The sequence below is a fragment of the Pseudochaenichthys georgianus genome, chromosome 22, assembly GCF_902827115.2.
Source record: "Pseudochaenichthys georgianus chromosome 22, fPseGeo1.2, whole genome shotgun sequence".
Taxonomy (NCBI): Eukaryota; Metazoa; Chordata; class Actinopteri; order Perciformes; family Channichthyidae; genus Pseudochaenichthys; species Pseudochaenichthys georgianus.
The window spans coordinates 29,579,806-29,592,883 of NC_047524.1; the positions used below are offsets into that span (position 1 = coordinate 29,579,806).

General features: G+C 39.6%; 1 long non-coding RNA gene across 1 annotated transcript; it reads left to right on the forward strand.

The window, feature by feature from the left end:
• The first annotated feature begins 9,862 nt into the window (after nucleotides 1-9,862).
• Nucleotides 9,863-12,523, forward strand: LOC117467330 (uncharacterized). Its single transcript, XR_004554374.2, has 3 exons — nucleotides 9,863-9,950; nucleotides 11,138-11,243; nucleotides 11,907-12,523. It is a non-coding gene; the product is annotated as an uncharacterized lncRNA (long non-coding RNA).
• The last annotated feature ends 555 nt before the right edge of the window (nucleotides 12,524-13,078 follow it).

Genomic DNA, 13,078 nt, shown 5'->3' on the forward strand with positions numbered 1-13,078 from the left:
AACATCAAAACAACTAAATACAAATAGAGATGCAATAAAAGAGAAAATAAGAACTGTCGCAAAAATCCAGTGATAACACTGACTTTTTCCAATGGAACAGGGTAAGGTTCGTCCTCGTCGCTGCTACTACTACTACTACTACTACTACTATTGGGTTGTGGCCAGTTGATATGCTGGATCAAAGTCTACATGGGATCATATACACATTAGTGTAATGCTTAAGATTGAAACTCTTGTTCAATTGTAGAAAATTACTGTAAAACTGCAGTGAGTCTCCAAAAAAAAAAAAAACATGGAAATGTTTTAAACAAATGCAATAATGAACAAATCCAATACAGACAAAAGCAGCTTTACCTGCGAGTTGAGATCCTGACTGGACTCTCTAGGAAAAAGGATCGGGTGAACATCCGGCCTTTCCGTAAGAAGAGGCCAGATTCCAGTTTCTTTTATGCCTTTGCACATTTGTTTGACAGGCTGCCGAACACGGTGAAGGACCTAGAGTACACACATAATTGAAAGGACAGAAGGCAACATTTACACTGAGGCACTACTCTATTGGAAAGACAATATAGTAGCAAAAAGCAGCATGGCTTACAAAGCTAACCTCCTAACTGTTTACCAAATAATTAGACAAATATATTACAGCATGGGAAAGCAGTTCCTGGAACAGCCAGTCGTGGTTGGTGGAGGTTGGAACAGGGAGATCCCAGGACAGACAGAGATCGGTCACACTGCTGGTTTCTTCTGCAGTAAGTACTGCTTTTTTGAGCTAAAACAGGAAAAAAGAGGAAATAATTGAAGAATAACAGGCATAGTTGTGTACGAGCAATCAACAAAAATTCCAAAACAAATCAATAAAGCCAATGTCTGGTGTAAAAGACAGACACAAAAGCTTTGTAAATCATTTCTAGCATAACAGCCCAGCAATGACCTATGAATGGATAATTTGATTATGCACAAGATGAGAAATGTATGAAGCATGTCAACTTGTAACCAAGATACTCACAAAACCAATCGTTTCCCGATAATCCAGATCAGGACAGTCCAGCAGGCTCAAAGCTGATGCCGCAGTGTCCATGCTCCCCCCAGTCAAGAGAGTCACTAGAGGCAAACTGAGTCCTGTCAGACCCAAACCACCATGCAGGAAGGAATGGCCAATCATTCGACCTGCCATCTCAAAGAGGTGGCTTTCTCGAAGCATAGCAGCTGCAGAGGGAACCCGGTGTTCATTTTCCCCTTCAAAAAGACTTGTAAGAGCAGCAGAGCTTAAATAAAAAAGGAGAAAATGTATAAGACACCATGTAATCCCATTACAATGTTGAAGGTCAAGCAACATGATATTCATGATCACAATTGATTAAAAACAATCAATTTGTCTGTAACTGACGTCAATTACATGCAAATATTTATTCCCTGATTTCATTCAATTAAAAAAGGAACAAGCAACAATAAACATGTTTTATCATGAAAAGATAATAGGTGACACCTCACCTGAATTGATAATGAAGCCAGTCTTTAGTTTCTGCATTACCATTGACAATCCATGTCGATTAACACCTTCGCCGACCGCTGCATCTCCTTGAAAATAAAGGATATCAGTATGGAAAGTGCAAGCAACTAAATTATATTCAAATCAAAGTTACTAAGACCCCGTTTGGCTTTTGTGCAACCATCTTTTGAGCTTCCACTACAATAAATGTAACACATTCCGTCTTCTATGAAAGAACATGCACTAAACCCCTCGTTATGCAAGATAAAACAAAAAAGTCAAAATGTAACCCAGGTGATGTTTTATAATACCTATCAGCCTGCACTTAAATGGAGCTGCCCAGTTGACATTATTCCTTTTGAAGAAAGAAAGAAAAGAACTGTCCTGTTCTTCTGTATCAAACATGTCAATCAAAAGAGAAAGGCTTGGACATTCGGCGTTCCGGCCCAGAAGTTCTTCTCTGAACAACTGACATGGTTTTTCTGGGTCCACTTCACTGGTCCAAGCTGAAAACATAATTTGAAATAGTAAAAAAGTGGTTAGTGTTTTCTTCATTGTTTTGTAACAGTCTTTGTGAGTAGTAATTTAACCATTTACTGCCCAAAAAAAGTGGTCTATTTTAAAACTACAACATAGCAGTAAGTGTTCTGAATAAATAACCTGCTGAATATGTTGTTGATAATCGTGGAACTGAAGGTCCTGGCAGTTCCTCTGTCATTATGAGACTGGCTGCTTCACTTTGGTTAGCGATGTCAGTTCTAAGAAAAGACACAAAAAAATAAGGAATGGCAAATAGGGACAAATCATTAGCTGTGATTATTGTTCACATATTTCTTCCTGCATATCGTCTATCATACAAAGCAATGTAAAATCATATCCATAAAAAAATATTTCGCTTTATGTTTTTTACATATCTGGAGATTTATTACCTGTCACCACATGTGCTTGCATGTGTTGCAAGGACATCCATTGGGTATGATCCAAGACAAATTGGGCAAACCTGCTAAAAAAATAGCACATACAAGTGAGTGTGTGTTACAGTACAAAAAACTAAAAGGTTTGGTGAAATGTGTTATACCATACACATGCACATTTACCTCAGAGGATTCTCCAATCCCTGTGGTAGGGGGCTCAATCACTTGGCATTCTTCATCCATGGAATCCAGAGATGCAGTCTCCTAGAATAAAGAGATAGAGAGCTAGTAGTATAGATAAATGTTTGAAACAGTCATTTGCACAAAAACAAATGTTGGAATAACTGCTTACAGGCATTGTGATGTTGCATTCCGCCACATGTAAAGGCAACAGCATCAAAGGCATTTGATTGCCACATGATATGCAGCTTGACTGTGGCATCTTTGTGAACTCGGCTGAATTATATGGCAGTGGTTCTATGGAGAGCTGCTCCTGTAGTGGAACCACAAACACTACGCTTTTGCCATTGTTGGTGGCTGATTTCAGGAGCCTTGTTGAGTACCCCTCCGAGTCTGTTGGGATTATGGAAAGCTTGCGACGTCCACTACCACCTTTAAAATGGAAAGAGGAACGACAGAAAGTGTCCTTTAAAACAGTCTTACCATTTGTACATTAATGCATATACATTATACTTTTACAGGCAAACTACAGTAGTCTTCTACGACTTTAAAAGATGATAGTAATATTAATTTAAAAGTAGGATATCACATGACAGTTATTAAAAGCAATATATTTTATAATTGTAGATACAAAATGGCTACTGTACCTGTGGACTTGTAAAACATCCAGCCTCCTTTTTAACGTTTTGAGTTCAGGAAATTCCTCTTGAACTACAGCCACAATCTTTAAAACAAAAATGAAATAAGATTCACTATACAGCAAATGATTACAATTGTTCAATTATTGAGCATTCTAGAATATTGTTTTGTATATGTATATTACCTCACTGTGTATCAAGTTTTCTTGTAGGCTGAGCATCCTCTTCCCAAGGCCAGCGTGTGCAAGTTCAAGCTCTTCTGAGGCCTTCGGTGTCAATTGAGTGGGTCCCGCAAGTACATAAACATACAAGTATGTGCTTTTGATCACAATACAGGCAGGGGTTGGGATCCTTCTTTTCCCTCTTGGCTGATCAGTATTAAACATACTTGGGAACTGCCTGATGTAGGAATGACAATAGAAATTGTTAGAGAAAGAAGATACTCTAATAACTCTATAGAAGATTTATAAATCATACACGTGTATGTGGCTTTAGTTGATGGTTTTGTTGACATTATTTCCCATCATTTGAATAAGAAATATACTCTTTGACCTTGCACTGACAGATATAGAACTAGTCAATTAAATCACCTTCTCATCACCTGCCTCACCCTAACATCGGTGTTAGGCACAGGTTGGGCACTGCCTCCCGCCCTGGCTGGTACGCTGACTTGTACACTCTCTGTTGTCCTAACTTGCAATGGGGTTGTAACTTGCAATGGGGTTGATGGCGAAGTAAGCTCCCTGGCTAATAATTGCAAAAGAGCCCGTGCTGCTCCCTCGACTTGAGGCGATAGACCCTGTCAAACAGTTATTTTCAATAACGTCAACTTCATTTAAAGATAATACTTGATAGCAGTACAACCAACTTAGCATGCAGAAACTTAGCAGCGCTAGCTAATGTTAGCTTATTAGCTACATCACAATTAAACCTACTAAACAAGTTCCAAATATTGCTTCATAATTAAGCAAACGTAATAATGTATAGTTCGAGATTATTGCATGACTAACGACAAGATGTGAAAGTATTATACTTCACTTACACTGTTAGCTGGAGCGCCACTTCCAGAAGCCATGTTGTTGGAGATGAACTCTGAACTTTCACACCCCCAGACTCCGCAAACCGCGTAGATGTTACACTACGTTGGAAACGCATTAGGCACACCCAGAGCCATATAATAGAAGAGTTACGACATCTCCGTTCACTCCAATGGACCACTTTTTTACAGCAATGGCGGATCGTGGAGCCTCTCAATCGTTCCCCGGAGGTTAGCGCCATGGCTGGCAGAGCTGTGGAGTTGCAGCATAATAGACCGTTCGTGACGGACTTTTAAAGGTAAGAAGAAGTTTAAAGATTTATATTGCGGATATTATCAGTCCATCTGATTCAAATGAACATGTGTATTAAAGGATGTCAGTGGATTATCCCTAAATTAGTAGATTTAGGGAACGTTTACAGATAACAGATTAAGCTAGGATACCGAAGCAAGTTAGCAACACACGTTGAACAGCCTTTTAATTGTAAATTCCATTCTCTTAATGTCATTTGGTCCAACATGTTGAATTAGAGAAGAGGGGCTTCTAAACGGGATTGTATGCGGGGGTGGAGGGAGTTAAATATTAGATAAATATAACTTTGGTGCGTGTAAGAGTGAGTGTTTTTAGCAGAGCCATATTGTGTCCTTGTGATTCTGTTGATTATTACCTGTCTGTATAATGTTGCAGCTCAGCTGATTTTGGATTGATGGCAAAGGGAGAGGGACTTAAGTGAGAGTGAAAACACAAGGTAAGTTTAATACTACCGTTTTATATAAGTAAACACCTTATCTCCCCAAGGCATTTCCCATCCAATAGGTGTGCTGTGTGTGTATAACCCTTTCTCCTGTCTGTTACTCCCTCTTTCAGCACAAGAACCAGAGGGGGATTCAATGGAGCCTGAATACCTGCACTGAGACCCTCACCCTGCACCCTGAGTCTCAACTCTCAGTGTTTTTTTGTATTAAACAAAACATTAAGCTTTCCCAATGGTGTGGTTTTCGTTTTGTGAAAAAGTGCAAATGCAGTGTTTGTATATAATTACATCACATATTTTGTTGCTGTTGATCGTGAAATTGCTCCTGCTGACTTGAGCCAGCCATTTTTTTCCTCCGCTCTGTGTCAGTGGGGAAGCCGTACATTCGTACTCCTTTCTCTGAGCGATTAGAGCATCCCCAGGCAGCACAGCAAACCATGGTGGCGACTAGGAGGCAGCACAGCAAACCAGGACAACACGGAGGAAAAGGCACCGACAAACTGCATGATATGCTCTTCTATGTTTATTGAATTCCATGTATTTGCAATGGATGTTCCTAAAACAACACATTTAACATCATCATCATCATCATCATCATCATCATCTGCTGCTGCTCCTAGTCCTTTGATAGCCACCTGTCGGTCTCCTGTCCTTTCTGAAAGCCATAAAGAGGACATTAGTCATTTAGATAGCTTGTGTCCTCAATTACCAGGGGATTACTGAAACTACCATGAATTTAAGAAAATGATAGAAATGAATCCAATCTGAATTTTAAAGCATTACTTTAGATCCCCTCCCTCTAAATGTATCAATAAACATTAGAAAGTGATGCTCCTGACTACCATACAAGTTTAAGAAGATAATATTGGTTTGAAAGAATTCAAAGCTATAAATAAACAGCAACAGGCTCTTTAACCAAGGCACTGTTAGTACAGTAACATGTAAACTAGTTGTTCACACTAATCCTAATATTATCACTTAATATTAGCAAATTCGATTTTATTTTTTAAAACATATTGATGTAAATACATACACATATCGATTTGTTGTATAAATATTGCAAATCAAAACCTTTATTCACTAATAATTACCAAAAATCGTAGTTCTATCTCCTGTTTGCAATGCATTCACATTGCCCGCCATGAACTTCCGGGGAACGATCCTCGTCTACATGAACCACGTGACGATAAACGTTTTTGGACTTCCGTTGTCGTAACTCTTCTATCTATATGGCGCTGGGCACACCCTCGTGGGGGCACACACATGTGATTGGCTTAAAATTAAGCAGACATCCGATTGGCCGAAGACACTCGCCTCTTAAAAAAAGTCTGTGTGTGAATCTAGCTGCGTCAGGGGAGTCTCAAAAATCCACACACAAATGCAGAGAGATTCACACACAGAAAGCGTTTTTTATATAAATGTAACAACACTCAAATGTGTTTTTTATGTAACTATTTGTGTGTGGATCAGAAATATATTTGTGAAACTTTTTTACATTTATAAAATGATAAGTTTGTGTGTGTGCATTGAAAAATATGTGTGTGGACGGAGACATTTATATATAAATCCGGAATTACATTTGTGTATCCTTTTGTGTGCCTTTATTTATTTTTGAGACTGAACTGACCCCATAAATGCAAGGAGAGTTAAATGAATAAATGTACAAATGGCTGATTATATGTTTAAAATATGATGCCATTTATAACTGTTTAAGTTCTAGAATTACAATAAATACATTAAAAAGCTTACAGTAAATATAACAAGGCAATTCAATTAATGTTAAAGCTGTGTTGATTTATATACATTGTGCATATTTGTGTATGTAGAAATGATCATGGAATTGATTATATTTTGTCTTGTTTATTTTTAGTTTCACACCTTCCTTATATCATTACACCTGTGGGCAAAGGATTCACGTCTTCAGAGTCTTGGTGTACGGAGGGAGTTTATCTGACTGTTAAGATATATACACACTATATATACCGGGGACAGCACAGTAAAAATACGGCATTCTAGCAGGCAGGACAACGCAGTGTAAGCTGGCAGACAATGACAGCATCTTCACTTACAGCCACTGGATGACCGTCAAAACAGTGTCTAAAGAGAGGTACACTATCAGACGGTGCCATGACAGAAAAGGCTTCTTCGCTAAACACGCGCTCCCGTGTTTCAGACTCCCAACTACGATCAAGAGCATCATCAACTGGGTCCGCTGCAGTCAGGGCACGAGCGAGAGCAGAAGCAGCTAAGGCACGTCTTTCCTACGCCGAAGAGGAAATTAATCTAAGGCTGGATAAAGCTAAGTTGGAAGCATCTATGGAAATGCTCAACATACAGAAAGAGACAACTGCGGCTATCGCTGAAGCAGAAGTATTTGAAGCTGCTGAGGATTTAGACATTGAGAAAGAAAGGAGTAAAAAATGTTTACGCTCTGTATCATTGGAAGCAGCAATATGTTGCTGACCAAGCCAAAATAACGGAGGCTAAACCTCAACTAAGAGATCATTATGTACCAGCAAATACAAAGCCAAGTCCTGGTGACAGCATTTCACATTCACAGCTCAAACCAGAAGCCAAACCTTTCATTCTCCATCAAACCAATCCTGGATCCCAATCACCTCATATTACCTCACAGCAGCCTGGCATCAACGGAGACGAGTGTGCTCGTGGTTCACGCAATGTAAAGTTTGGGAACAACCGTTGTACTCCTGGACAGTATTACAGGCCTCAAACCCACAGTGGTAATCCTTCCTCATCGCCCCATCCCATGTCTCCAAATTACAATCACGACGACTCAAACCTGAATGACTTTGTGAGATATTTTGCACGGCACGAGCTTGTTGCTACAGGTTTGCTTCAATTCAATGAAAAACCTCAGAATTACAGAGCATGGAAACGGTCTTTCCAGACCGCAACCCGGGGTTTAAACCTGACACCAAGTGAGGAGATGGATCTTCTGCACAGGTGGCTTGGTAACGAGGCAAGACAACATGTCGAACAGATAAGAGCAATACACATAAATCACCCTGAAGCAGGATTAGCAATGACATGGGACAGACTCGAGCGAACATATGGCTCACCAGAAGTCATTGAAGACGCTCTGTTCAAACGCATTGACACCTTTCCTAAAATAACAAATCAAGATTATTCCAAACTGACAAAGTTAAGTGATCTATTAATGGAACTTCAATCTGCCAAAGCAGAAGGAGACTTTCCTGGTCTCTCCTTCCTCGACACAGCCAGAGGCGTCAACCCAATAGTTCAGAAGCTTCCATTCGGTCTGCAGTAAAAGTGGGCATCAGTCGGTGCATCTTACAAGCGGCAACATCTTGTCCACTATCCAGCCTTTGACTTCTTTGTGAACTTTGTCAGCCAGGAGGCTATCATGAGGAATGATCCGAGCTTCAACTTCGCCTCCCACACAGACACAGCTAAACAGAATGATAAGACAGGTTGGAAACAAAAAAAATATCGGGAGGTCTCTGTCCACAAAACAGAGATCTTCCCCGGAGTCGTTACTGAAACCGGTGAGCCCCCAACGAGATCTGAGGACTTTGATCAAATGTGTCCGATACATGAAAAGCCACATCCACTCCGCAAATGTCGTACATTCCGAGCAAAGCCCATTGATGAGCGTAAGGCATTCCTAAAAGAGAATAACGTGTGCTTCAGATGCTGTTCTTCGTCATCACATTTCGCGAAGAACTGTAAAATGAAAATTCAATGTTTTGAATGCAAAAGTGAAAGACACCATACAGCACTTCACCCTGGATGGAGGAGGTGGTCCCTGCTCCAGAGCATGGTGGGGAGGAGGAGAAAACTTCACCTCCTCCTCATGTCACCACCAAATGCACACACGTCTGTGGCGGAGATCTGGCAGGTAGATCCTGCTCCAAAATATGTCTTGTAAATTTATATCCATCAGGCCACAAAGACAAAGCAATTAAACTATATGCAATTTTGGACGAACAGAGCAACAGATCATTAGTTTGTTAACTGTTCTTTGAAATGTTCAGTGACCAAAGTCTGAGTGCTCCTTACACATTCAGAACATGTGCCATTTGCCTTTTGTGCCGACAGATCAGAACCCCACAGATCATGCAACACGTTTGGTGGCTCCAGGTCATTTAAAAGACACTAACTGGCTGACTGGACCCAAGTTGCTGTCCAAGCCAAAGCCAAGTATCTCTGAGAGCACCTATGATCTTGTGGATCCGAGTCCAGACCCAGATATCCGGCTTCAAGTGTCTACTTTGAGCAGTGCAACAGCTCACAAGCAGCTTGGCTCCCAGCGATCTACCAAGTCCTCTTTATGGGAGTCACTCACTCCTTCTGTTACTCGCCTCTTGCACATCGCATGTGTGTTCAAGGCAACCCCAAAAAAGAACATTTATCGTAAGGGCTGGCATTGCTGCGAGGCAATCACTGTTGAGGAATCCAATCAGGCCGCAGATATCATCATTCAAGCATGCAAGAAGTGGCAGTCAAATCAAGTACCAAGATATGAATGGCCTCTTCGACTGACAACACAGACTTTTCCTAACAAAAACGGGAAGTTGCATCAGGTCGAGGTGAAGGTCATCGAACCAGGAGGGACTTCGCTCTTTCTTAGGCCTGTTGCAGAGATGGTGCCTCTTCTCCCCCCAGATGGCTAGGTAATGGAAGTGTTCTGGATTTGGGTGACGTGTATCACGCCAGACGGGGAGTGTTCTGTTACAGCTAAGTTTACTCTTGTTTGCATTTTCTGGGCTATTCTTTGTGTGCCCATTGTGCCTAGTCGTGGTCCCTTTAAGAATCAGGATGACATCATCAGATGGGCGTGTCAGGTGATCATAAGAGAGGAAATAGACAAAGCATGGCTCTGTGAGCAATGTGTTATTGTTTGTTAGAAATCCAGTTACATCTGCATACGTCGTAATGCCTTTGATCGCATCGTATGTAAGTATTGTTTATGTTTGTGTTATTAACAATTACAGATGATTATTTTTATGAAATATTGTATTATGTGGTGTTTAATGCTGGAGATCTTCCGAGTTGTCTCAATATTGTACAAGGCTAATGCAAGGAGAGTTAAATGAATACATGTACAAATGGCTGATTATATGTTTAAAATATGATGCCATTTATAACTGTTTAAGTTCTAGAATTACAATAAATACATTAAAAAGCTTACAGTAAATATAACAAGGCAATTCAATTAATGTTAAAGCTGTGTTGATGTATATACATTGTGCATATTTGTGTATGTAGAAATGATCATGGAATTGATTATATTTTGTCTTGTTTATTTTTAGTTTCACACCTTCCTTATATCATTACACCTGTGGGCAAAGGATTCACGTCTTCAGAGTCTTGGTGTATGGAGGGAGTTTATCTGGCTGTTAAGATATATACACTACATATACCGGGGACAACACACTCCCAATTCAATTCTATAAAGTAATAATATCCCCACCATCATGAACAAAGACAAATATGTGATTCCTCCGATGATGAATACTTTTCAGATGGCATGAATTATGTGGGACCTAAAAAGACCACCAAGAAGGAAATGATTTCAGGTGTATATAAACTTCCAATACTAATATGCAGACACACAGAAGATGGGAGCAGTATCACCCTTACCCTTACCCCAGTTGAGAGGGACCAAATCTAGTCTGACTCTAGTCTACATCAATGTCCCAGTGTGTTCGGTTTAGAGCAATACAGCTACAAATCCTTCACAGAGCATACATCACACCCTTTGAATTTGTGAACACTACACTTTTGACTCTGCTTCACCCAACAAGTGATGAAAGTCGTTTGATCCTCTAGGACTAAGAAATATCACAGGAATCAGCCGCTGATCAAACTAATGTATTGCGCCATATAACTTGATAACCTCTTTTGCATGTAAGATTAAAGTTGAAATCAAGCAAAAATGTTTCATTATCAAGGTTAGGATGATTAAAAGTAAGGCATATCTTGTATCCTTACAACGAGAAAAACACGTGTGTGTTTTTGTGTGTTGTCTGTTGGGAATAGGGGCAGCAGAGGGCAGTTGCAGCTGTTTCTAATAGGTGTTCAGTTTCTCTCTGGGGAACAGGGTCACACACAGTCATTATTGCTCTCATACCTTTCTCCAGGTATTTGTTTGCCTTTGCTCCACCTCACAACAAAGAAAATGGCTGAGCAGTAGAAGAAGACAGACTGAGGGGGAGAGAGGGCAGAAACACATCTCAAGAGAGGGAGGTAGGCTTTCATCCGGAACACTCCACTGGGGGTTGGCAGCTGTTGGTAGAGCCATTTTTACAATTTTCGTGAGTTGAAAATTATAGTCGAAAAAATAAAGCAGTTGAGCCACAATTTTAGGAGGGAGAACCGATTCCTAGTTGCTCCTTCGACTGGAACGCTAGCTTGACTGTTATCAGAGCCTCAAATCCCCCCCCCCCCCATATTTAAGCCCGTCACCTGTTGAAAGTTCAAGGCCCTCTACTCCGGTGTTATCCAGCCACAAAGGCAGCGATAATAACACATTAACCCCTGAAACATTTCCACAATAGGGTCAGTTGTTATATAACCTTCACTAGCACCACATCCCTGGATCAAAAGATTACAATTTTAGATCTACGAGAGACCAATAACAGTGAAAGTAATGGTGTGCTGTTCACATTACATTAGACCAATGCACTTCCTGGTAATTCAGTAATTCATGTATGCATTGCTGTTTTTCTTGAGCAAAGAACACCTTTAATTTTTTTATAGATAACTACAGCATGTATGGACTTTATGTTTTTTTTACCATCCAAATATACCAGACGCTAGATATGTCAGATGTCTTGTGTTAGCACAAAAGCTCACCTGTGTCTGGAATCTTGAAACTATATGATTTTTTTTTTCCCTTTTCTTTTTCAGCGCACAACATTTAAATACCTGATAAACCAAATGATGTTGTGGGCATGACACGGGAGAAAGGACAAGTAAAGCTGCAGCAAAGAGAGCCATTTTTCCTAAATCATATTGTCTTTTGCAGCCGAGAAGCAAAAGCTCTGTTAAAATAAATACCTAAGAAGCTGTGTTTAAACATGTGAGTTTGAATATAGAGTTATACTCTGACCTAAGTGGTGTGAAACAAGGAGAGTCAGGTAGCTTTGCTCTGCTACATCTCATTAGTCTCACTGACATTGTGTTGGCAGAGCGAGGAAGGATGCTGTCTGGGTGCATGGGAATCCATGTTAGAATATTCAAAGCAAAACCAACTGCAAATGGAAAATAATAATTATAGTATCACAACTCATCCCAGCAAACAAGAGTGTCCCTGATATCTCTCAACAACATGCCTGGAGATAACAAGACATCTAAAAATGATGGTTTGTTTTTAATTTTTCAAAATGCTAGCTTTCTAACCACTGTGACAGCCATGGGAGGGGGTACATATTAAGAGGCAATAACACAAATCATAGCCTGCTAATGAATTATTCATTTATTAAGAACATAGAAAATTAGGTAATTAAAATATAAATACAAATTAATCAGCTCCGTGTTTTTCTTCGGTGTATGAAAAAGTCAATTTCCTGGTTCATTGTAACGTGCTTAAGGGAAATAATAATTATCCAGATTACTGCTTTATAGTGAATTTAAAATAGATGCATGCATAATTTATTAATCTGCCACTAAATAAATGTTTACCAAGCTACTGCATGTTGTTCACACTGAGCAATAAGACATGTTTTATTTGTCCATATACTCTTGAAAAAAGTCATCAATAATCAGTAAATAAATTGCAGAAGTTATTATGCACTGATCTGTTTTAACTTGTCATTCTTTTAAGTGCTAAAAAGGTAAAGGAGAACCTCCCTCTGTAGCCTGATCAGAGCCTTCAGCTGATAAAATAAGTATAAAACTGGAAAATTGTGTTTTTGATTTGAAACTTTAAAAAGAGAAACTGAAAAGAAAGCTCTATCAATTTTAAATCGAGGAAAAAGTGGATGCGTTTGTAGAACCAAATACAATTTGGCAGAGAAGTCTGCATCAAAACTATTACATCAAATATATGAAAAAAATAATCCTTTAATGATCATCTCAGT